This window comes from Triturus cristatus, chromosome 2_2 (assembly GCF_964204655.1).
Source record: "Triturus cristatus chromosome 2_2, aTriCri1.1, whole genome shotgun sequence".
Lineage (NCBI taxonomy): Eukaryota > Metazoa > Chordata > Amphibia > Caudata > Salamandridae > Triturus > Triturus cristatus.
Window position 1 is genome coordinate 260,689,884 of NC_140582.1, and position 27,925 is coordinate 260,717,808.

Consider the following 27,925-nt stretch of genomic DNA (forward strand, 5'->3'; position numbering starts at 1 on the left):
ATGCTAGAAAAGAATGAAGAAGTGGATGAAGAACTGAACGGGGCATGGATTGGAATGAGAGGTGAGTTTGGAGTGGTGTGAAGGGAGTGAGTGGATGAAAAGGTTGATGTTTGGGGTTTAGTATTGGTTATTTGATGTTATTGTTATTTAATATGTTGTGCAGCCTTGTCCTAATAAATGGCCTTTTACGCTTAACATCAGTGTGGACTGGTTATTGCGCGAAGCGCTAAGCCGAGAGATGTGTGCATTAGTGACAGCTGCTCGGCGCGCTGCTGCTTCTGTCTGCTAAAGCCGAGGCTCGCCTCTGCTCTCCTGAGGTGGGTGGGGATGATCGTGGGCTCCTCTGATCTCGCCAATAGGCAGGACGTCTGAAGTCTGCCAAAGCTAGTGGATACACGATCCCAAGGGGATACCGAATATTACACAACACCCGGACTGATCCTAAGTTTCCTCTTTGCGCATTGAGCAATTTCCCCATTAGATGTGCAAGCATTGCTTTCCATGCACCCACTTTACTCCCACTCATGCCCCCAAACCGCCCCCAACCATGTATAAATCCGGTGGTTGATTACACCAAGGAGCCAGTTTTGTACCCTGGGAGAATGTTTGCGAGTACCCATGGAGATCGTCTTCTAAAAGTTTGTAACCAGTTTTGAAAATCAATGCTTGTAATTATTCTTTAATCCACTGTGTGGCGCCTCAACTAAAGACTTCAATATTTTGTCGGAGCCATTTTAAATTCAAAGCATAGGGCGGGCCTTCTCACAAAGGTGACATAAATAGAACTCAAACAGGATTTATAATTAAAGACCATGGAATGGAACCAGGGGAGAGTTTATTTAAAGTTTCCCATCGAGTTGTGCAACATGCACCAGTGACTGTGTATGCAGCAGCTGATATACTGAACTACATTCCTATAAACGGACCACAGGCGAGAGCTTTGCTTGGGACGTTAATTGTTCAAAAGAGTGTATTGGCACAATGAGAGGGTTTCGATCCAGGGGCCCCAAACAACTATAAATTGAAACCTAGGGCCCGATTCACAGAACTAACTTAAGACAAAATCCTAAACTTACTACCATTTTGGTATTTACAGAAGGCACTTACTCATTTTGGTATTCACAGAAGGCACTTACTCATTTCGGTATTCACAGAAGTTAGGAGTCCTGACTTTAGGACTCCTAAATGCCTTCTGTGAATACCGAAAGTCTAAAAGTTAGGATTTTTCGCAGTTTAGGAGTAGTAAAGTTAGGACTCCTAACTTTAGGACTCCTAAATGCCTTCTGTGAATACCGAAAGTCTTAAAGCTAATGGTCAATGTAATTAAGGGCGTGGCTTAAAAACACATAAGCTACAAATCTGTGTTTAGCATTGTGTGCCGCCCGACTTGTATTTTGCTGTTTCTGTCATTGCATCCAGATATATGATACAACAAGTAGCATCATACCTACATGTCCGGACTATTGGCTTTGTCGATGTTTGTCAGTTGTATGAGATAAATAATCAGCAACTATGGCTTGTATATAATATTTAAAAAGCTTCCACTTAAAACCCTGGTGACACCACGACAATGTTGCTGCTCCTAAGTCTCAAAAAACCGAGGGAAATCCAGAGAGAAAATGACTCTCTTTAAAGGATTTCCCTTCCCCTACAACACTCTCCTGGCATGATGGCACGCTGTAACTTCTCCACTAGTGAGAAGTAAGTAGTGCGAGCACGCGCACATCGATGTGCTGCTGTCACTACAGTCCGGAAAAACGCGCACATCGATGTTCTGCTGTCACTGCAGTCCGGAAAAGAACATACGCCTGTGCCAGGGCACAAAACAGAGCCCGATAGGGACCCGTTTCGAGGCCCCCTTAAAAAACTGATGAGACCTGGCCCACTTAAAGCCCTGCAATGGCTAATGCAAGGAAGGAATATGGACCCCACGCCCTGATTTGGTAGTAAATAACAACCACTAATTAGACTGGGCAAGAGGGCCCCTTGAACCGATTGGCCCGGATGCCACAGCACCTGCTGTACTATTGAGATCTACACTGGCCAATTTGTGTAAAAGGATCATTGTGGTAATGTGATCCCTGGCATTAGTGGTGACTGGTACTGGGCACCAGCGCGACACCGGCCTCTTTTATTAGCATGGTCACCTGACTGGAGACGCCAGTGTTGGATGGGGGAGAAGTGGGTGGTAGCACAGCCTCTAGGGAAGGGCTGAGGCATGACATGTCCTGCAGAACTCTACAATAATGTATATGGAAGAAATGAATGTGGATCGTCCGAATCAGCCATGAGAGCTATGGCCTTCAAGTCCCTTCCTTCTACCTAGGGTAAGTTTAGATGGGAAGATGGCATATGTTTGGATAAGATTATAAAAACAGGTCTCAGTATTCATAATTCAAGAATTTTTATTTTAAACCAGTCCCATGAAAGCTTTACAGGTGAAAATGATCCAAGCTGTCATTTTTCTAGAATAAATACTCGCCTCAGTGCGGCTGTCACAGAATACAACATTTCTTATTTTTCGCGTTTGAAAGTTTTTCAGTGAAGTATAGTTCATTCGACCTTGGGAGACCTAGGGTGGCACAGTGGTTCTTCAATCAGCTACATACAATCTTTGTGACTGATACAATATTATCAGAAAGTGCTGCCTGCTGGGATATGTATAACACTTTTTGAGTAATGAGTGCAATAAAGATTAAAACTCTGGAAGTCAAAAGTAAAAATGCACTTTGAGCTGCGCTTGTACAAGGTGCAACGTGCCGTTGCTGGCAGGATCTCGTATAAATGGGTGCCCAGCCCCTATGGGAGCTGAGCCAACAGGAAGATGTTCCTTTGCTAGGAGTCAATGGTTGTTCATTAACCCACTGCTTTCAAACTGCATTTTCAACCACTGCAGCCGCGAAGAAAGCCATGAAATGACGTATGCAAACCATATGCACTCTATAAAAAGGGTGGGCGGGACACATCCACCAAACTGTAAATAACCCACTCGATCTTTAAAACTTCATCTCCTTTCTCGTCCTAAGTGGGATAGATATGCCCAGATGTGGGTCCTGTGTTCACTACACCACCAGATTCAAGCTATCCAGGCTGATGTGGGGTGAACCTCCGAAACCGGTCCATCATCTGTTCGTTTTTGTATTTGTTGCCCTGAGTGGGACGGTTATGCATCATACACAGAGCCTATACTTTCCCAGGCTGTAGTCTCCCTAGTGCTATGAACGAGCCTATATCATGCATATGTGTCCCATGTCTATGCCTTCAGATCTATAGCCATAAATTCTTCCAACATTGCGTTTCATTTTAATGAAATGGGTATCTTTCGCAACCCCCTTTGCTCCTCCCACTTAAGCTCGGCTCCCTCCGCTCTACCCCATCTGATCATCAGCGATCAGGCGGCCTTCCATCTCATAGTTATGTTTCTTTTAGCTAATATCAATGCCAGATTAGCAAATTTGCGGGCAGGGCTTCCCTTCTTTCCCTTTTGTCCTAATCCCAGTAGGCAATACTCCAATGTCCTAGTGTTCATTACTGGGGCTACACTATTCACTAGTTCTTGTACTGATGACCAGTAATGGTTCAATCTCGGGCAGTCCCATAACATATGCAGTAAGCCGGTATTTGAGCAGTGGCATCAGAGGCAGTTATCCGTTACATCTGGAAACATTAAGCTTAGTTTGTGCGGAGTCAAATACCTCCGGTGAACAATCATAAGCTGTATAAACTTAAATTTGGGATTCCTGGATACTTTTTGCGGGTGTTCCAGTAGTGTCTCCCACTCCCTATTTGTGAGCGCATGGCCAATGTCCGTGTCCCACTTGTCACGGGTTGTCTGAAGTGATACCAAAGTGTTTGTACGAATACCCCGGTATAACCATTTTGTCAGGTGACTACCATTGCCCCTCAAATATTGCATATATACCAGTGCGTGTGTTGACGGTTCCTCTCCTTCTGGGGCCCATACCGTTCGGACATAACGAGAGATGTGTGCACTTTCTCCAAGATGGCCGAAGGAAAGGAGGTCTGAGATGGAGCTCCGGGACACCGGGATCACTTTTCTGTGTAAATCCTGGTGCCCCCCCCGTACGAACACACGAACATGGAGACAACAATGATAAAAAAGCAAAGACTACAGGAACTTACCGGACAACATTGTCTCACCGAAGCATGAAGTAGAGGGGATATAATGAAATGAGTGGCGTGCCCATGGCAGAAAACGGCAGTGGATGTCGATCCACACGTCATTGCCTCCAGGACTGGAACAGATGCCCCGGAGGTGCGACCAGTAAATCACACAACTGACGGATCCAACTCTCCCTCAGATCGATCCAGCTAGAGTCCCGGAAAGCTGCTGACTGAGGGGCGGTCATGGCAGGCTAGAATACGGCAGCGGATACGGCAGCTAGAAATTCCAGTGAGACCGAGGAACGTTGGACAGGTGGCGCCGGTAACGCATGAGGAGAAGTAATGTACACAACTTTGAGTGGCTCCAGCATTGTCCCCAGAATCGATAGAATAAGGAGCCCCTCCAGCGCATTACGCCTCCCACTCACTTGCAACCAGAGATGGAAGATGGCTCCGGTGACTCGCTTGCAGCCAGAAATGGAAGACGGCTCCGGTGAGTGAGGAAAAGAGTAGAGACGTCGAGTAATGCACCGGATTCCAGGGGCGGCCAAGCGCGACGCACGGCCAGCGTCTGTACAAAATACTCCTGCACGGATCCAAAATATCCTGGATACCTGACCGCAAAATGGCAGCTCCTCAGGCTCAGGCAAAAAACGGCTGCAGCGTCCTCTACAATGAAGAGGCACGACTTTATTAGTAGAGCGCAGCACGGCTCTCCTAACTGAGTCATGACACCGATCGCTTGGAGACACAAGGCAGCACTGTATGTCTATGAGACAAGGTGGTCTCAATATAATTTTGATGCCTGACTTTAAGATGGCGGCTCCTCGAATTTGTTTACCCACGTCAAGCTGTCCCTAACAAATGCATGCAGAGCGGTACTCGACCAATGAACATTGCTATAAGGTGAGCGGAACTTTGATTATCTCTACCTTGAGCTCTACTCAACTTGTGATCCTGAAAGCTTGGGTGCCTGACAATTAGAGAATCGCTCATTATTACATAAAGGCCCTGACCCTAAGATGGTGGCTCGTCAAGTGCATTCAATCCATTGCATGGTTCTTAAATTTGCCACAGAGCGGCATTTGGTCACTTCTTACTTCTGTATGGAGAGCGGAACTATGATCAGTTCTTTTCTTTAAGCTCTAGACGGAGGAGTACCTGCAGGCGTAGAAACTGTGTTGCCTGGCACTTAGAGGGCTGCGGAGACCTTCCGAGTTCTTTCTCATCTCACTGTTTCTTAACAACCACGCGAGGAGTGACACCTAAACACCTGATACCTCTGATTTGTGAGCTTAACTGTGATCAACTATATTATGAGCTCTAGCTTGAGGCCTACTTGCGGTCATATAAACTTAGGTGCCTGACACTTAGATGAACGCTCATCAGAACACTAATACCTGACCCTAATTTAGCAGCTCATCGAGTCCTTTGACATCCATACCGCCATCCGAAATGAAAAGCGCGAGGAGCGATACCGGATTACAAACCCATTCCCGGAGAATGTGAAATTTAATGATTACAATAACCAGGAGGCCCTCTTGAAAAATCCTCAACTGCTCAACTCCCCTAGAGATCGCCTCATCAGGTCATGAAGGGAAGGTGGGCAAAGGCTCACCGGACACCTCCTCACAGCATCATTGGCGCCGCAGCAAAAAGACAACCGTCAACCTGACATCTCCTGAGGACCAATCCTATACTAGACAATGCAATCTTGACAAGACAAGAGGACCATTCTTATATTTGACATTGCAATCTGTCATAATACCCACTTACTGGAACAACCACAAGCCTAACGTTCCTCACTAACTCGATCACCAAGAGAAGAAAAAAACTCAACCCCGCCTCCCAGTCTAACCCTCTATGACCGACAGACTGAGGTAAAACCTAGGTGGCAACCTACACTGACAACAGGGACAAAATGATTCCGATCACCTCATCTTCCCTCCGCGCCCTTACACCGAACTACATGAAACCCCACAGCCACAACTGTTTCTCCATCCTCTTCCCCCTAACCTCTCACTCAGAGCGAAAAGAAACTTCAAACAAAGGATGATCAGACAACACCCGGAAAGATTATTCGTAGATATTTATCACTGCTCCTCCAAAGGCCAGCAGAAAATGGATCTCATATTCCACACCCTGAACCCCGAGGAATGGAATGCCATTTTGAGAACCCACCTCCACATATCCAAAACAACCAGCACCCCTCTCAGCTGCAAACTGACGATCTCACTCTTCAACCGCCCAAAGCACAGAGGCAACACCTCAGCAACCATTTACAGCAACGGTACAGTATTGATCCAAGCCAACAATGACATTCTTGACTCATTCGATGCCCTCTTCCCCACACTACACAATCCCCTCACCCATCTCCGACATGCCCACTCGAACAACCCCCTAGCCACCAACAGACTGACCCCCCCTGGAGAATTCACAAAGCAACCCCATGACACACCACACCAACCCCAACTTACACCCCCGACTCCACCTTCTCCCCCTTCCACTCCTCCCCGGACTTGCACAATACATACCTCTCAGCCAGAACCAATCAACAGTACGCCACAGCCGAAACTGTCCAAACCGATGCAGAACTCCACCTCCCCACATCTCCACAATACTATTCCCAACAAGCAGCTAGCGTAATTAACCCTCAGTCATTGTCTCCTAACCTTCTCCTTTCACCAACTCTCAAAAAATTGACGCGTGAATCACGACGTGCCTTCCCACGCCACATGACCTCGACCACCCCCAAGGGCAACTTAACAAACACCCACACTGTGGGACACTCTCTCTCCGGCAAGCTATCTCCATCCCTGGACAGACCCATTTGGGAAAGCAGAAACCTGAACTCCACCATCCCCTATTCTTTGATCATGACTCAGAGACTGACGAAACTAGAAAACCAACAAGAGACGGTAATACAGGGCATCAACAATATCATATCATACCTCTCATCACCTCTGGAGCCTTCCCAATGCCCTCACAGTTACCAACATTAAACTCACAAGACGACCCAAGGATCAATGGCACAGCTGGACTACAACTCCCCTCCTGAATGAGCCTCGAAGATCCAAAAGAACAACCGCAGCAATGTCCATGAGTAAGGCGTTTGACCTTGCCAACTCCTATAACGCATCCTCAGTGGTCAACTCAGGCTCCAAAATCCAGGTGATCACGGGACTTGGAAGAGAACGCTCCCCACCTAGAACTCTGAGGCCTCCAGCTGTCCTCACTAATATCCCCATGATCCCCCAACAAAGAAACTCAATGACAAGGGGTTGACCAAATGCATGCTCATTAATTGTAGATCGGCCACCAAGCATGCCACTGAACTGCGAGAAACTATCCTCACCAATGACATAGACATCACATTGATTACTTAAACGTGGTTGAATGAGTCCTCCCCCCCAATCATGGACATGCTTGTCCCCCCGGGGTTCTCAATCATCAATAAAGATAGAACGAACCACCGGGGTGGGGGCATTGCGATCATCCATAAGAGCAACATCTCCGTAATGGAATCTGACTCTTTCAAATATAACTCATTTGAATATCTAACGGCCATGAATAAGACGAGCGACAAAAAAAACCTAAACTGCCATCTCCTCTACCATCTTCCTGGCAACACCCAGGCATTCGAAGAACACCTTTCAGACCTGATAACCCACTGCTCTCTCCTAGACTCCAACAACATAATACCAGGCAACATCAGCTACATTGGAACGATGAAGACAACTCGCTTATCCAATCCCTGAATGAACTTCTTCATAACAATAATCTTACCCTGCACTGCACCGCACAAACCCATAACAAGAGGGCAATTCTAGATGCCATCATAGCTCACGAAGACACAATCACTATTGTACATATCCTTCCTGTTGACTGGTCAGAGCACCATATCATTCTATTCCACATCAATCAGACATGCCACCACCTACCATGTACACAGGAATCCCCACATTGGGTGAGAAATCTAAGACAGATCCCCCTTGCCGACCTAGAAGAAATGGTAAGCTCACTCCTTCCCATTACTGCATGCGACCTTTCGACAACTGAACTCATCCTGCACTACAATGCAACAATGTCCTAAACTCGGAAAGAAGAAAACTAAGAGCTGCAGAAAGACTCTGGAGAAACAACCCGACCATACTCCATCTCGACCTACTCAAGTCCGAACGCAGGGAATATAAAAAACACATCACGAACGAAAAAACCTCATTCTTCTGTAATGCACTAAACAATGCCAAAAATCAACCCAAAGAACTCTTTAATATCATCAGACAACAAACTTCCATGCCCCCCTCTTCCTCACTGACGGCCACCAAAGAACTATGCAATTTCTTTAATGAGAAGATCACCAAGATTGAGCTCTCTTTGGACGTCAACCGCAGATTGCCCAACATAATCCCGCCACCCAGCAAAGAAGACCACAACCTACCCAGGCACCCTCCCATCAACTGGAAATCTTTCACTCCCATCTCTGAAGCAGAGATCACCCATCAACTGGAAATCTTTCACTCCCATCTCTGAAGCAGAGATCATCAAATTGATTACCAGTGCCAAACCCTCATCACACTTCTCGGACCCCATTCCTGCGCAACTGGTTAAGCAGCTCAAACTCAGCCTTGCTCCACTGTGGACCAAGATTATAGATAGCTCTCTATGAACTGGATATATGCCAGACTGTCTCAAAATTGGTCAAGTAACCCCACTACTGAAAAAACCGGGCTCTGACCCCCACGATCTCAACAACTTCAGGCCTGTATCCAATCACCCATTTTTATCAAAAATCTTTGAAAGATGTGTCCTCCTGCAACTAACCCAACACATCGACAGCAACAACCTCCTAGACCCCCATCAATCAGGCTTCAGAAAAGGGTGCAGCACTGAGACAGCGATCCTGTATGTCATTGATGATGTTCATAAATCACTAGCCACTGATCGATGCTGTCTACTCATTCTCCTGGACCTATCGGCAGCCTTTGACACAGTTGACCACAAACTGCTCATCAATGTACTGCGGGAAAGGGTCGGAGCATACGAGGTGGTCCTACAGTGGTTTTCCTCCTTCCTGCAGAACCACACCCAAAGAATAAAAATTAAAAACTGCACGTGAGCAGGGGTGTCCAGCAAGGCTCAGTTATCTCCCCATCACTATTCAACATTTACATGGAGCCCCTCTCCATTATACTCAAAAAAGCTAACATCTCCTTCCACCTATATGCGGATGACACCCAGATCTACCTAGAAACTTCCTCCATTGACGACATACAGAGACTAAACATCACCCTAAAAGAAATCAAACACTGGCTATCCCTCAACCACCTGAAACTCAACTAAGACAAAACGGAAATCCTCATCATAGCCAACAAAGACCAAACCCCTCAAGTCACAGAATGGTTAAAAACCATTGACGCTCTCAATTGCAGTCTCACCCCGGCAGACTCAGTAAAATGACTGAGAATCAGTCTGGACCCAAACTTAGACATGGTCAAACACATCAAGAAAACGGCAAAGAGCGCTTTTTTTAACCTAAAACTGCTCAACAAAATAAAACCATTCATACCTACTAATGACCTCAAACAAGCAACTCAATCCCTGGTACTATCTAGATTTGACTGCGGGAACGCTACCCTCACAGGCACAGCAAAATCCCACCTAGCTCCCCTCAGAACTACTTTAAATGCAGCAGCCAGGATGTTCACTGGAATAAAAAAATATGATTTCATCTCTCCTGCTCTTAGAGAGCTAAAATGGATCCCAACAGAAATGTGCGCCAGCTTCAGACCAGCCTGTCTCACACACAAAGCCCTGCATACCGGTAAACCTGCATACCTGACATCTAAACTTAACAAAGCCGGTCAGACGAGGAACCTCAGGACTAACACTCTACTTCTCATTCCTCCAAAAACTCGCAAACAAAAAGCCCTATTACGCTCCTTCTCTGGAAATGCGCCCAAAATTTGGAACTCCATCCCAGTCCATAGGACTAACCCCTCCTTTCCAAAATTCAAAAGCCACCTCAAAGACCTTTTTCTCAACCGATCTCTCCCGAATGGATAGCTGACACTCTGCACTGTATCTCACTCAGGGCAGCACACACTCACTTTGCTAAGAGAACCTATACGTCACCTAACCCTTGTCTCATTCCTTTGTGTATTCGTCAAGAACTCTATGTGTTTATTTGTTACTCTTTATGTCTAAACTGTACTCGTCATGAATCAATATGTTCTATTATGGTCACTTGACATTCTGATACAATGTTGTAAAGCGCCCGTTTACCCTCGGGTCTGGCCAGCGCTATATAAAACTCTCTAAATAAATAAAATAAATAAATGGAGCAGAAATAATCTATTCGGCACTCCCGTTTCTCTCACAAATGTATCATGATTCATTAGTGTACTGTTCGTAAAGAACGTGCCTAATGTGATCAGCCCCGTCTCCGCCCATGCCGCTATATGCCTAAGAGTTACCGTCCCCGATGGCAGAGGGAGTCCCAGTAAGGGTATGTTGGAAGCGCAAGCCGCCGGTGTCTTTGCCTTCCTCCAATACAACAAGGCAGTCTGCAAGAGTGGCGGCGCCATTGAAGGAATTCTGCTGTCTGGTAGCAGCAGTGCGTGTAGGTCACCTCGTTCCCATGCTTGTTGCGTCATAGTGATTTCTCGCAAATTGGGGCCTGCAATCCAGTACGCTAACCATTGCAGTTGGCCTGCATAGCAGTAAGTTCGCAGGTCTGGAACTCCCAGTTCCCCTTGTTTCGTAGCCAGCTGTAAATTGGGAAGGCCTATGCGTCTACGTCCTGACCCCCATATTAATTCAATTAGAAGAGTGTCCAGTAGCTTAAACGTCTGTAGTGGAATAATGATAGCGATACCAAAGGGGATGATGGATGGAACGTTTGACAGCCTAGAGAGCATCCCCATTTTTTGATTTGCTCAAACGCTCCGTCCATTATCCCATTTGGTATCGCTTTGTTCGCCCTAAGTTGGCAGGGTATGCCCAGACGTGGGTCCCTTGCTCACTTTGCCACTGGATTCAAGATAGCCTGGCTGATGAGGGTTATGAACCCGAAAGCGGTCCCAGGATGCTTGTTTACGGTCCAGAGAAGACATGGCTTGGCAGTTCCGGCTGGACTGTTCCCATGAGGCACAGGGTCAGACTGATTTGCATATGGCCATGTCTGAACTGGGGTGGTGGAGTGAGCTAAAGAATGTTGATGGATTAAGCCCAGATCAGTTGACTGGGGCTGAGTGTTTGATTTGCTCAAACGCTCCGTCCATCATCCCCTTTGGTATCGTGGAATAATTATAGGCAGATTGATGAAGTAATATAACAGCCTAGGGAGCATCCCCATTTTTGCAATGACTGCGCGCCCCTGTATCGATATGGGTAAAGAAGTCCAGAACCTTAATTGTTTTCTAAGCGTTGTAATAGCTCGAGTCAGATTCCCGTCTAGCATAGCTGCCACATCTCGATAAATCTGGACGCCCAAATATCTAAAAGTAACGGTCGCAGTTTGAAACGTCCAGCGTCCAATGCGAATTAGTTCGGCCCTGGCCATGTCATTAAAAAAATATACATATGATTTGTTTTCATTAATGTAAAGCCATGAAAGCCATTGGAATGTGTTAAAAAGAGTGGGTGTTAGGTCAATTTCTTCATACAAATTGTTGAAGTATAATATGAGGTAGTCCGCATATCCCGAAACGATCTGCACCTCCCTGTTTATACGTATCCCTCTGTTTCCTGCCATGGTACGGAGCTTAAGTAAGAGAGGCTCCAACGCTAAAATAAATAATAATGGTGAGAGTGGGCAGCCCTGCCTAGTACCCCACACTATCTGGTATTGTTGTGAGATGTGGTCTCCCGTACATGCACGCGCTGTCAGGTTCGTATACAGCAGTTACACCCAGTGCACGAACTCCTCCGGAATTCCAAACTTGGATAGTGTACTCAACGTATAACGCCATTTCAGGTAGTCGAATTCTTGACGTAGGTCCAGGGAAATGTAGCCCCGTGGATGAGCAGCTGCGGGAGTATGAGACATTTGTAATTACTATTTTAATAAGGAAGTTGGCCTATAGGATTCTCAAACCTTGGGATATTTATTTTATTTGAGAGTTATATTGATGGTGGCCTCGTACCATGAGTGCGGAAGGTCCTGTCCTTTAACAAACACTCCATTGAGCACTTCGGTTAGAATGGGGATCAGCTCATCACTCAGAGTCATATATATCTCATTTGGGAGTCTATCATGTCTAAGGGTGGGCAGAGTTAACGGAGTTGGACTATGCATAATTCTGCGTAGTTGAAAAAAACTCTGTGGAATTCAGCGGAGTTCCGCTCCACCCTGCACTCACCTCGCAAGCTTCTGCGTTGCACCTGACATGGCGACTTGTTGTCGTGATCTCGGTCTCGGGACAGTTTGTTGGCAGAGGCACCTGAGGCCTCTGGACAGTCCCTTCTGCTCCACACAGGAGGATGTGAAGCACACTGCTTGTCTGGTTCCTGTTGCATTTTGGATGCCCCACAGTGATGTCCTCACGTCCACCCGGTGCCCGTAAAAAAAAAGAAAAATAAGATCACCTAGGTTCACTTCCTTGTTAAGCAAGCCAGAGAGCCGGAGTCTTTGGAGCAGCATGTCCGAGAGGATTTTTGCGCTGACAGAAATGTTTCTACATGGTGGCCGCTGGAGCCTGGACAACAGCATTGGGGAACTTCAAAAACTTATACACGGTAAGCATCCGCGTCCTAGAAAAGTGTGTTGTGGTTGTCGGCGGTCGAGTGGTGAGTGACAGTTAGGCATCAGAGGAGCATTGGTGCGTTGGAGGTGGCAGAGCTGAGCTGCCCTGAATGCTTTGAAGGCCGCACTGGGTGAGACACATCACATTGTTCCCTGCGGACCAGCTGGAGGCCCTCCGATGCTGACAATGGAATACGGGGCTCACCTTCAGACTGGCGCGGGTTGTGAGGCCAGGGAAGGAGCCTGCCTAAGCTTGTAAAACTCTGCTCCACTGACGGTAGATGGAGTTGACTTAACTCCGTTCTCCAAGCAGACCACTGGAGTGGCAAAACTCTACCAGCGAAGGGGAGTATACCACCCATGCTTAATCAGGTCCAGCTGCCTTCCTTCTTTTTAATTTCCAAATGATATTGGAAACTTCTTCAGCACTAATCTCAGAGTTCAATTCCGCCTTTGAAGCTACTTGTATACTCAGGACTTCTATCTCCTCAAGATATCTATTAATCTGCTCTCCCGTCACTCCTAGGTTTTCTGTGTACAGAGTTTGCATGAAGTGTGTAAAGGCCTGTTCTATCTCTGCATCCTCAGTGTGTAGTTTACCTGTGACTTTATATAGAATAGACTTAATAGTATTTCTGGTATGTTCTACCTTGGTTTTCCAGGCCAGTAGCTTACCACACCCACCACCCTGTACTCATAATAGGAGAGTTTACTAGCCTCCCATTTTTTCCTTGTTATTGCCTCTAGGTAGATTGCCAACTCAAGCTTTGAACTTTTTAGCTCTTCATTTATCAATGTCTGTTTTTGAGGGTTATGGGTACTGTCTGCCTCTCTCAGCAAGCTCTGTATTGTGGATTTAAGTTTACTTAACTTAGGCTTGGTCACCTTATCCTGTGTTGCAGATAGGCCAAATAATCTGCCCCTTATGAAGGCTTTATATGAATCCGAAACAATATGTTGAGGGGCTAAAAATGTATTTAGAAGAAAGAATTCCTTTGTTGCTTCTTTCAGGTTTTCTATTATTTGTGGGTCTAAGAGGAGTGCCCGAATTACTGTCCATCTCTGGGTATCAGGTGCTTTGGCTAACATAATCTCTAAGCTGACCGGTGAGTGATCAGACGGATGCTCCACCTTATGTTCCACTTTTTTTTTTTTTTTTACTAAATCTACTGTCCACAAGAAATAAATGGATTCTTGAAAAATGCCCATAATTTGTGTTATGGGATGTAAACCTTTGCACTTTGCTTCCCTTTAACCTCCAAATATCAACAAGACCTAAGTCCCCCATTGTCTGTTTCACTAGGGCCCTCATTTTAGGTGAATTGGCCATATTTCTAGTGGTGTATTTATCTTGAGTAGGCTCTAATATTACGTTAAAGTCCTCTCCTAATATTATTGGGAATTTAACTTCTAGAAACTGTTTATATAGTGCTCGAAGAAGGGCAGGATATTCTATATTTGGCCTATAGTAACCCACAAAGACAAACCAAGTTGCTTTAACTATTACCCATCTCTCCCTGCGGTCCACAATGGATTTCCCCAGGGCAGCTTTCTTTAAAAGTACTGCCACTCCCTTAACACAGCATGACTGGTTAGTACATATACAGTGTTCTACCTATCTTTGTCCCTTTAAAATGCCTTCCCATTCCTGTTTTAACATGTGAGACTCCTGCATAATTATAACTTCACTTACCAATGTTCTCAGATATTCTGGAATTCTTATCTTTCTACTTCTAACCCTGAGGCCATTGACGTTCCATGTTAAGATCCTTAGGGGCCTAACAATTGGCAGCTCTGTCATGAATTAACTTGGGGAGGGGGGACTGAGTTATATCTAACTGAGTTCCTGGCACGACTACATGATATCCCTTTAAAAATGAGGGCTTGAAAAATTAAATTTTTTCCCCACATGCTCACACACCCAGTGATTATAAGAAACAGTCACTGTTGTGAGTTGTTGTTGTGACCCTCCCACCCTGGGGGGGGGCCCTCCTTGATCCACTGGGTATTTATGAGAGAGCTGCCCATTTGAACTCTCTTTAATACTCGGCATTAAAAGATTTTGTTTCTGGTGTGCTTTGATCTGTTCCACTAACATTCCTACTTCCTTAGGGTCCCTTATATTGGCAGGCAAATGCATCTGTGCTGTAGATCCTAATTATCTGAGTTCTTGGATGTATTTTCCTAACTCCCATTGCCTCTCTTGCGCAGCTTTGGAGATATCCGAACTTATTCAGAAAGACCCATCACCTTCCGCAAAGCTCCCTGCTTTGAGAACGTATGATTTAAAATGTATCAAAATTCTTCTTGAGTTCTTCCTGACTGGTCCTCTAGAGAAAGAATCTTGATGGATCTACCCTGTATGTCTTCTTCTAGAGTGAATGAATCAGTTCCAGGAATGAAGTCCTTCAGTAGGTTAATCATGAAACATTTGATATTCTCTCCCTCTCGACCTTCCGTGACATTCAGTACCCTGATAATATTCCTTCTCGCATTATTTCAAAGTGTTTCAGTTTTATCACGGTGCTCTTTATCTCCCATTTTGAGCGACTGAATCTCCTTTTGTTTAGTTTCTACCTCCCTGTTAAGCTCTTCTAGGTAAGTTTCCATTGCCACATACTTTCCATTAAGGAGTTCATCTTGAATTCTAGAGCATCACATGCTCCCTGAATTTTTAGTTGATTCCTTCCAGATGCCACATATTTCTTTCTGACTTCATCTGGCAGAATAGTGAGCATCCTCTCCACCCCTAGCTGACTTTCTTTCCCTAAAGGTTGAGAGCTGTGGTTTTGAGTTTGAGAGACAAAAGACTGTGCCTGTTCCTGCTCATCTTCTACCCACGTAGCTGGAATCCCATTCTAGCCTCAAGTGCCTCCTTGGCCTCAGATTTTTGCTTCCTCCCCCCTGTGACCCCCCATTTCATCCCAGTCACTTTGTGAGCTTAGACCAAATCCTGCTATGTGGTCCTGCAGGATGTGAGTGGGTGGGAAAATATGAGACTCTTCTCCTTTTGACTGGACCCTCAAATAGGAGCACAAGGAGGGGGTAATCTCAACATGTTCTACTACTTTACACCATTCCGCCCTGCCTCTTTTGGGTTAATCTGTTCACTGGGGTGTTTTCGAGGGTGAAAAAGGGAGAGCTGGTAGGCTGAGTTCCTTCTTATAATATCAGGTTTCCCCTATCAATTAGTTTTTGTAGGTGGGAGTGCAGTTATTGAGTGTCATCCCCAATAAAATGTTTGTTTTTGCTAGAGCTGTTCTTGCACAACCATGTATTCTGCATTTCAGCATGGTAGAACACTCAACCCATGGTAGACAGTTATTAATAGCTAATTATTGTTTTAGAGGTACAAGACATGTTCATGAATCCCTCTTGGGGAGGTCAAATGAATGTGACTAGTGGTATTGTAAGTATATAAGAAGATACATATTGCTTGCCAGGGGCTCCCCATGGTAGATTTGCTGTTAGCTAGCTCCCTTTACTCCCCAGCAGGGCCGGACTGGCGGCAGCGTGCAGTGGGCATTTCTCCAGTGGGCTGCCAGGACTGGGTCAAGTTTTGGGCCCCTGGGGGGCCGATTTTGTTACAGGGCCGTTTTTGCAGCTGTAACGAAACCTGTCCCGCTTTCATCCCAGATATGTTTGTTCCTTAGAGCACGCCTGTTAGTTTGTGGTTCTTGAGTACTTACCTCCAGTTCTGGTCCCCCCGCTACTAAATAAGTTACCTTTTTACCTGTAGTCTTTGTACCTGTAGCAGGAGATCTGGAGACACCTCGCAAGCAATTTCTTCATCGGCTCTTTTTTCTTGCGGCACGCATGTGAATCTTGGGACCATTATCATCTTCTTTGCCTTCAACGTACGCTCTGACAATCGGCCAGGATAGGAACAAAGAAACACCCATTCCTCTGCTGAAGCTGCCAGAGATGCCCCGGAAACAAATCCTTACTGAGGCCTACAGGCCTTTGTTGAGCTGCGACGCAGCCTCTGCCCACACACTCGTACCACCCCTAGCACCAGCATCCACGAGACTATCCGGGTTCCACTCCATGCCTGTGAGATTGTCATGTGCAAATTTCCATTGAAGACCAAGGAAGAATTCTGCCAGTAATGCTTTCACTACACTTCAAGGTGAAATACCCTAATTTCCTCTCCTGCACACTTGCATGTCGTATCGTGAGTCACAGAGGAGCCTAGAGAGCTCCAGACCATCACTACCTACTACCTACCAGCCGCCATGTTCCCCCTGTCTACTGGTCATTTTCCTTTCATTATCATGAGCAGAAGGATAGCTTTTATGAAAGGTAATCAGCGTTGGCTGGTGACATTGAGATTACAACATTGGTCTCAAGAAGTGGTTATGGGTAATATTTTGAACGCGCCCGAAAACTACAGAGTATCAAGACAAGAAGTGTGGTGCTAAAACTTTTCAACTGTAGAAGGGACAACTTTTATGTGTGAAGTTGCCTACTAAGGTTAAGAAGAGTAAGAGTACATTTTCTGAGGGTGTGGAGTCAAAAGATGCTGTGGCTCATCTACTTAACTCCAACACTGCAGCAAGCTTTCACACAAGTCTGATGAATGGTATCATTTGAAATGTTATCCATACACAAACAAATAATAAGGCTTTAGTCTAGTATTGCTATATATTTTAAGGTATCACCTCACAAAAGCTTTTTATATCACAACCAACCTTTAGTTTTGTTGTCAGTTCTTTTTAGATAGTCCATAGAGGTTTCTTCATCAAAGTTTCACCACTGTAGTGAGTATTATTTCAGCAACAAACCCACAAGCTCATTTGGACAGGGTTAGCTTCACCCAAGTCCTTTCTGGCAGAGCCCAGCCAAGAGAGATTACAAGTTGAACAAAAATACTGGATACCTTGTCTGCAAGCACAATGTTGCGACTGAGTTCAGTGCGTAACGATCAAGTCTGTTAATGCTTCTCTCCTTTTCTTCTTGTTTTTCCATCCAGGTGCGAGACTGATGTGGGACGTCCTTTGCGGTGAGGTCAAAGTGGAAGGAACAAGGGAGCTTGTAAGACAGAGTCCTGGAAGCCGGGAAACAGGTAAGTGGCAAGCAAAGAGGCTAAACGAACAGGGAGGAGTGTGGACTCTTTTAAATAAGACTGCTTTAGAACAGTCATAAAAGCCACATTCTAATTGTTTGTAACAAGGAAGAGGTGCAGATAATGAACTTTATGAGGCTGCCTTCCAGAAAATGCTTTAGAATGTTCACAAAGGTCACGTTTTAATTGCTTATAGCAAGGAACTGATGCAGATGATTAATTTGATGAGGCTGCATTCTAGAAGGTGTTTTAGAATGTTCACAAAGGTCGAATTCTAATAGTTTATAGCAAGGAACAGGTGCAGATAATGAACTTTATGTGGCTGCCTTCTAGAGGGGTTTTAGAATGTTCACAAAGGTGGTGTTCTAATCGCTTATAGCAAGGAACTGATGCAGATAATTAATTTGATGAGGCTGCATTCTAGAAGGTGTTTTAGAATGTTCACAATGGTCGAATTCTAATCACTTAAAGCAAGGAACAGGTGCAGGGGATTAGTTTGATGAGGGCTTTAAAAAGGAAATCACAAGGTTGTTTTTTTTTAATGCAGATCACAGCCAAAGGCTTTTGCTTCGGCACACGCCGCAGGATTATAGATATGGTATGAACCTTCATACTCACAACGCTAACTGAATTTATAAAAAGGACAACACATTCCATTAAATTTCTTTCTGTGACCCGCAATCAAATTAAGCAACCTTGCAATATCCTTTTTAAAATCAGCACATATTTTGGTGGATACCTTAGAGATGGAAGTTATAAATAACTTACGCTATATAAGGTACGTCCAACAAACAAATCACCAGATTACATTAGTTGAATTAGAAGAACATATCCATGAAATCCTGAAGAAGTCATAGGACGAAATGCGTTGGCTGCATTTGAACTGCATTAAAAAAGAAAAAGTTCTTCTATTCAAATTAGGAAGATGAGCATGTATAAATAAAGGAAGTTCTGTGGAACAAATTTATGGAGTCTGTGCATCGTGTCAAACAACAGAAATATATGGGGCATTTTAAGATTTTGTATATCATAATATTGTGCTGAAACAAGGAAGTTCTATAACTTGCATAAGGAAAGTCTTAAACTTTCTTAAAGGGGGGACGAAAGGAGCTGGCTCTTCAGGTCCGTGCACTATTGTTGTTCACAGTAACTTGGTACCCACAGAGTGTTAGGTGGGATCGTAAATTGTTTAAGCCTCTTTATGTAAATTGTCTGCTGTCTTTTAGAAGGTGTTTTAGAGTGTTCACAAAGGTCACATTCTAATTGCTTATAGCAAGGAACAGGTGCAGGGGATTAATTTGATGAGGTCAGTCTTCCGAAGGTTTGCATTGAGGTAATTTATGCCGGTTGCTTGATCTGATGGGTTTTTTGTATGTTTCTGTGGGGCCTGAAACCTGAACTTGCATATGAATGGTAAAACATTTGTAGAAGCTATTAAGCCTTTTCAAACAAACCGGGAAACACCAGCTGCAGCTATCTATTACCAACAGCATGTATTATGGTCAAAAGTCAGGGTACAAGACATTTGTTCATTCATAAGTGTTGGGAGGAATGATATTAGTCATGCCGGTATATTGTGAAAGTCAAGAGATCTGAGCTGTGGCAGGAATCCTGACACCCAGCATATTTACGGGACTTGTATAAGTTGCATTTTTCACTTAACCTTTGGTTTAGTTTTCTCTATTTCTAGTTTGTACATAATTTTAGTATATTTATTTTCATCATTACTTTATTTCGGTTGATAGACCATGAAAGTACATAGCAACGCTTCATAGTAATAAAAACATGTTGTAATAAAAATGGAAAGACCAATATAATACAGGCAAAAATGAAGTGCAAATTAAATATATGGTTTGGCAATAGAGTGTCAACCACGACTTGCACTGTTTATGTAAGTGTTTTATTAATTTTTAGGTTAGTAGTTTTTCTATTTGAGTTTGTACATTTTTTTTCAGTTTATCCAATATTTATAAGAAAGATGTGTTGTGTTTACCTTTAACTCTTAACTGTGTACAGTAGTACAGAATTCTCACATGTCATTTAGAAAGTAGAATGTTGATGTGAGGAGTTTCGGTTTATCCTAGATGCTGTAGCTGTGCAGTTGTGTTGGTCATTTCTTTGAGAAAGAACTGAAATAAAAGAAACATACCTACTTGTATGTATGAGGATTATTGACAACAATTGTAAATTAAAAATGAATTCCTCTTCTATGATAATCTCAACAATGAAAACCACATTATAATATTTGCTAAGCAGATAACTTATTAAAACAAACCCAATGTCAAACATAGATGATGTATATGACATTCAAACTATACATGGTGAATATCAAACATTAATATATCCATTGTTTACCCTCTACTACCTAATTAATTAAATAATACTTATTATGAACTGCTAAATCACATTCAAATTAAAGCAAACAACTACTAATTGATTTTGAACAAGCCATGATCCAAACTATCCTTAAAGTATACCTGCACATAGTCATACAAGATTCTTATTACCATTCTAACCAAAGAGTTAGAATATAGGGGATATAGAATAGGGGGAGTGGATGTAGTCTAAAGGCGGTCAACCTCAAATCTGGGAACTGGGTTCGATTCTCGGCAATGACGCTCAACATCCTCTGATTCTTGGCAAATCACTTAATCTCCCCAAAAATTAATGTGTCCTTATGGAATGCCACTGATGCTCATGGAAAGCGCGCTGATACCTGATACCTTCGGATCAAGTTTGTGCTAAATAAAACTCTGGAAAAAAAAATATTATATGCAACAAACAGACAATTTGTCTAGGAAATAAAAACAAATGATTGCCCTTGCCTATGTGCCTGTAGCAGTGGTAGCTAACCACTACAACTTAATTATAGAAAGTCCATTCTACCAATAAAATGAAAACAAATTTAGGGCCTGGTTATGAGTTTGGGGGTCTTAGCGCCATAGCGCCGCGGCGGTGGTCCCAAGTACACCATGGACTTGGCGGTCTTTCACCCGCCCTATTACAATGCGCGCAGCCTGAACCGCCGACCGGGTTGACAGAGTGTGTCCCACCTGTGATGTGGCAGACTGCAATTCGTACTCCCTTGCTGTCAGAGTCGCGGGTTCCTGGCAAGCAGATTACGAAAACACAGTTGTACTGGCGGTCCCCTTGCAGCAGTTCCATGACGGAGGCTGTCCATCACGGTATGCTCTCAGCAAAGCACCATAACAGTGGACAATGGATGAATACTAATACAACACACCTGATGGCCATTGGCCAAGTGAATACACCTGCAAATCAGACTATAAAACATACCCCAATTCAGTCCATGGTCCTTTGCCACACAGCTGAAGCACAGCAATTCAGAACCAAGTTAAAAATATATTGTATGATTAATTAAAATCTTACAATTAGAACAATCTTTAATACACACCTTTTAAAACATAACAAAAAAGTCTAAAATTCTTAATAATCTTATTTTGGACAATTTCCTCAAATAGTACTAAAAGACCCATAGGCAACAACTTAGTATGGATAGTAGCAATTATGATTTCATTAATTATGTTCAAATTCATTTGTATAGTGCAAACTTTATCCCTATCTACTTAAAACTTCCAAATGTTCTCGGCATAATTCACTGGCGTCCAATTTCTTTTTTGCAAGTATCAAAAATTTGGTACAATTAGCGTTCATTTTAATGTCCATTGATCTAAAACAAACGACCATAGCATGTCTACATGTTCGAACACCTCTATCACTGAAGCAGTTTTTCAGGTATCGCTTTCTTTCAGCTGTCATTGCTGCACAGATACAAACCAAATGGATAACGTTTTCTTCCTATAAATTGCATAATCTGCAGGGAGTCGGCATGGATGGTCTCAACCAAGGCATCGCATGTTTTAAGCCTGGCAGGTTGCCGAATCTTTCATAAATATATTTTTGGGTTTGTACTATCCACGCTGTTTCTCGATATGGTTGCACTTTAAGAGTTGTGTATTCATTCACTATCATCCATGCATACGATCGCTTAATCAACAATTCTTTGACTTTCAGAAGCGATAGGTGTTTTTCTGATTTGTTAATTATTTTCTTAAGAACTTGTGGGGTTAAAGACATTTCCCAGGTCTCATGGATTGACAATTCTTTCAAAGCCATATGAACATATTTATAAAAAGACGACTTTTGATTCCGTTGAATCTCTTGCCACAGAAGACAGCACATGGGATTATTAATATTGGTTTTAATTTATTTTCATGTCTTTACATATTGACCCATCCTTGCAATCTGTTGGTTGCAGAAGCCAAATTCCAGCCTGATCTGAGCGATGGGATTCATGGCCGTGCCTGGATTGTGATTCAAATGCATATCTAAAAACTTAACCCATTCTGTTTCAGCGACTGTTGAAGAAGTAGATTTCCTACTAGCTCTATTCAAATTATTGACTGGAACCCAGAAGTCTCTTGCGTTGATCCTTTTACAAGTATATAAAGCTTTTGCCCATAGCGCTTGTTTTCCTTGCATTTTGTCCTTCCTGGTCAGTTTCCGTGATTCTGCGTTTGTCCTTTTAAGTTTTTCGCCATAAATTTGATTGCCTAGGTACTTCTTTTCCAGTCTTAGGGTTCTATTACACTCTGTTTTTATTAAATGACATTCAGTGGATATTTTAACCACTGCCAGTGATTTTCTTTTCTGGTGCCCTTTATTACCATCTTTTTAGACTGACTAGAGATTAAATTCTTTGTAAAGAGGGACCATTTTTCAATAGCATTAGAGAAGTCTCCTTCAAAATATGTCTCTGCCATTGCTTGTGCACCGGCTATGAATGAATCTTTCGTATATTCTAACCATTAAAGTTTCTTATAATTTACTATTTGTATGTCTCCCGGAATTGTCATATATTTTTCATGCCTTATACCATTTAAGATTAACTCTATAATTTGTTGATTATGATCACTCTTGTCCGTTCCACCTATCTGGTAAGACAACATTTTGTGAAGTAGGTCCAACAATGCTATTGCAAAATCTATTCTCGGCTGATTGCCGCCTGTGTGATACATCCAAGCGGGTGGCGAGCCTTGCTGAAATCGTCCGTTAAGCACCCTTAATCCTATAGTTTCTAAATCTTTTAAAAAAATCTTGCCAGATTTTTCTATCTTTCCTCCCCTAATATCCGTTGGAAATGGGAGGCTGGGGATTGACAATAAATGGTTCTGTTGTTGAACTTCTGCATCCCTAACATAACACCACAACATGTTCATGTTAAAGTCACCCGTGATGATGATCTCTGGTTGGATGTCATTATCCAATTGATGCAATATCATGGTTGACATGCCGCTAACCATAGTTCTTCGTGAACCAGTGTCACGGTGAATATATAGGTAATTATTACAAGACTTTTTATCTTTTGTTCTTTGTAGCGTATTTTGACAATCAACCAGTCGTTTAGGCTTTGAGCTCTCCATTTTTAATTCAGTCGATATGAAAATAGCCGAACCTCCACAGGATCTGCCATATTTACTTGTTTTCTTGGCCATCGAATAGTGGCCCTTGTAACCTTCTAGCCTAAAAGGTACAGTTGCCCAGGTCCCTTGTAGACAGATGATTTGAAAATGGTCTGACAGGAGGGTAATTGCTCATTTTGGATCTTTGATTGTACGCCGTTTATATTCCAGGAGCAAATTCTATCTCTATCTATTCGGATTGTTGACCCCCTTGTAGGATCCTCAGGTATGATTCGTCAGTCTTCCCTGACATTATGTAGAGCTGCAGTTAACCAGCCAAATGTTACGGTATCAGACGGATCACCTTTGTTCTCTTCCGATGCTCTCAGTGTTTGCCCATTTGTTACACCAATCAAATTTATTAATATTGAGTATTTCTGGGTATTATCTATTCCCTTTTGCAACTTATTTTTTAATTTTGGTGAGATAAATGGGCTAGGTAAGAGGGTTGGAGTGGGATTGTTACTTTTATTCCCCAGGCTAAAAAAAGGTTGTATTCTTAATAAGACCAGCAGTGGTAGGTGTGGTCCAAGTTACCAATGTTGATTCTTGATTGTTGTTATTACTTGCTAGAAATTCAATTGATTCTATGTCAGTACTTCTAATTCTTTCCAAGGAAGGTATTGCCTTGCACAATTTTAAGATGTTTCCTCGGTTGAAGATATCGGTGTTACCCCTAGATTTATATCCAGGCGTAAAAATTATCTGTATTGCTCCCTATTTTTGTCCAGGATTTTGTAACTTAATTTGTTGTAAAAGATTTTTGTCTTTTTCTTGATCATACACAATTTGCTTCTCAATATGTTTATGTAATTCCTGAGACCATATTTGTTGTTTAAGTTTTTTTTTCCCTCAGTTCCCTGATCCCGTGGAGAACTGTTGTCCCTCCGGTTTTCTGGCGATTCACTACTCTCTTGAGCCGATCTAGTGCTCTCTCTTTTTGACCTTTTCTTTTCCGGTTGCGTTTGGTTTCTTTTCACTGTTCCTTTACTTTCTTCCACATACGACATACCTGAGAGGTGATATTTTTCCTTATCACCCTGATTTACATTTTCTGTTGGTTTGTTAAAGACTTTGTTTTTTATGCCTGCATGTACTTCTGACAGTTTTTTATTGAATAAAGGATAGAAAGGGTTTGCTGGTACCATTTCATTGACATCTTGTTCCTGGTTTGCTGTTTGTTCATATTTATTTCCTCTATTTGTTCTCTCGACTTCCCAGATAATTAAATTTTTTGTTACTTTAGAAACTATTTCTGGCTTTCTGTTGTTATTTCCTCTGTCTTTTGGTTAAATGGACTTCTGGTGATGCCTCTACAGATGTTGATTGTGATGAACATGGAATTATCCCTGCTTGATCATCCGTTTTATCGGCTATTGAATCTTTCACATTTTCTTTAACTACAGGATTATCATTACTTTTCGTCATTTCTTTAAGTAAGCAATCACTCCGGCTGGCTTGATTTCCAATGTTGAGTAAATTCCCTTTCACATCATCAATTATTGCTTTCAAAACATCAGGAATTGTGGCCAGTTTATTGATTAACGGGGCACAGTTGCACTCCATATGAGAAGATATTGGTTGTGTTTGTGCCCTTATTATTTGATTGTTTAATGTTGCTATCTTCTGGTCAATTCCGACTACAGAGGATACCATAGTACTCAAAAGATCTATTTGCACTTCCATTTTGTTGGACTGATATGTTAAGGCTTCAAGAGTTAGTTGCGAGGTTCTAAAAAATAGATCCAAAATTGACTCAGAGTTCCAGTTTCCTATTTCATGTACTCCCGGCCTTTGGCTTTGACCATTTATAAATTAGTCTTCTTTATAGGCTTTGCTTACAGGACTTTACTGATCATGCCCCTTATCGCATAGACCAGTGAATTGTACCCTACTATTCCGTTTAATTTTTTGATTGGGAGCGCTCCAACGCTGCAAGATTTCTGATTTACTGATATATTCATCGATATTATTTTGAGACCCATTGTTGTGCTTAGAATTCTCCTGGTCCAACTTTTGGATAATATTTGTTCTGGACAAATTAAGATCCACTTGCTGGTTATTGGGTAGGATTTTGTCATCCCTTGTAGTTTTAGCCCAGTCGACCCCTACTTTTGGAGTTTCTTGCTGGAGTTGATTTGATTGGGCTAGATTAATTGGGTCCCCTACACCGTTGGCTTTTCTTATGTTTACTTGCACTTCAATTGGTATTGGCAACCCTGTTGTTAATAGTTGTTGCGAGTCTCCCGACAATTGCTCCACGCTGTTTGGGACTTCTTCAGAACCAACATTTTGGTGAGACCATGCAGGCCTCTTTTTTTGCCATCCTTTTTACCACTCCACACACTTTTTCTGTACATTTTCTTTACATCCCTTGCTGTATTTTTGTTTGCATTGTCACTGACTTTAATTTGGGAATATAGCAAGGCAAAAAACTCCACGTTTTTTCAGTGGCAGAATTGTCAGCCATAGTGGATGAAATCAAAAGAGTAGAGCCACAATTGTTTGGAGCCCAAGCCCAGCATACTACTCTCAGTCAGCAAGGGAAATATGGACCCAAATAGTAGACCTAGTGAATGCTGTAGGTACCACCTTGCACACACAGGAGGAAATAAGATAGAGGTGGAACAATCTGAGGGAGAAGGTGCATTGCCTGGTCTCCAGCTAACACCTGGAGGCCCAGAGGACTGGTGGTGGTCCTCCCAGCACCCCACTACAAATACTTCCCTGGGAGGATAAGGTCTTGCAGATCCTATATTCTGAAGGCTTGACAGGAATACCTGTGGGAGTAGAGTCTGGTAAGGTATACCTCACTAACTGTCACAATACTTCAATGTCCTGTTTGCTCTCATCTCAGCTTTTGTCCATTGTGTTGTGTATACATTTCCTAACATGCAATACTCAAAGTATCAAAGGGATTGAATTGTCTGTATTAATGTATATTGTTGAACAGAAGATCACATATATCAAATCGCATTCCATGCCACATGTTGTAATGGTGTCTGTACGTGTATTTCAAAAAATACATAATTTCAGGGCCCATGACATGTGTTGATATGTAAATGTATGGTCCATCCCAACTGTATTTTGACAACAGGTATGTTAGACTAACCATTTTGCAAGTATTGGCAAGTAGAGGTTGAAATCACTACAACTACCTTGATGCCCTGTTTCTGTAAATCAAAACAAGATAAGATTTTGATGCTGCTCATTCTCACTTGTCTGACATATTAAAACTGATGTTCCATTCTCACGGAAGGCGCAATCTACATACAATGCTCTATTCAGAGACATTTCTGCCTACCTAGCTTTATGTTGTCCTGGTCTTCTCGACTGAAACTATTGATGGCATGAGTGACACCGCACCAAATGTGTAGGTCACATATTTGTAAGGCATGAAGTTAACACTGCTATTAAGAAGTTTCAGGTGACTTATTGGCTCTGCACTGCTCACATGATGACTAATGCTAAATATACAACCAAGTTGTGCGGTCACCTCTTTTGTTGACAGCTGGGCCTTGAAATTGTCAAATACATACCTCTCCACTGCGTTGGCTTTAATGTTTGGGAGATGTCATGTTTATTCCTTAGTCCAAAATTTACTATCTTAGGACATCTAATGAGCTGCATAATTCAAGTACATTAATTTAATATCTTCCAATGTCTTGTTAACAAGTTCAATACCACTGAAATGTATCAAAATAGTAATCTCTACCTAGGTTTCTACTTACTGTGTCACAAAACATTTGGATGTAGATGCCACACTTCCACCAATAACAATGTTCTCTATTTCACAACAGGTGTATCTGGCAGGGCACCTGTCCAGAGCGAGGCCACAGAAGAGACACCTACTCCACCCCAGGATCAAGTTCTCAGTGATGACAACACTCCTGGTGATGTGCACGAGGATACCGGTGCTGGTCCATCTGGTCAGCCTGGGCAGAAGGCAACATTGAGTCTTACTGGTCCCTTAACAACACCTCCCACCCCAGCTGCAACACCTCGGCCAACCTTAGTCCGCAAAACCTGTGTACCTAGCACAGTTATAACCAGTGTGTGCCCCACATTCCTGGATTCTGATGTGACAATCACCAACCAAGATAGAGCGGAGCCAGGACCCAGTGGGAGAGGGGACCCTGGGCCCAGGGCACAAGCTCGTGGGGGTAGGGGTCATGGAAGGGGTACTGTGGGCCAGCAGAGTGAGTCCACTGGGGTCACTCATACCCAGGCCTCCATCAACCAAGTCTTGGGAGCCTATCATAGCCCCAAGGCATGATGGGCCAGGTAATCACCAAAATCAGGGAGATAAAGCAGCTGTGGAGGGACATGCACCATGAGATAGAGGCCCACAACTCAAAAATGAGCTCCCTAATTGGGGTGCTGCAGGACATTCACACACACCTGTGAAGGGCTTTTCCAGCACCAGCTACTTCTTTCTGTGGTCCGACAACATCCAGCCCATCAACATCTGCTGCAGCCACAGGAAGGGAGGCCCTGCCAAAGTAG

At 43.2% G+C, this 27,925-nt stretch overlaps 1 pseudogene; it reads left to right on the plus strand.

Moving 5' to 3' along the window:
* LOC146862111 (uncharacterized) lies at positions 1 to 27,925 on the plus strand (annotated as a pseudogene).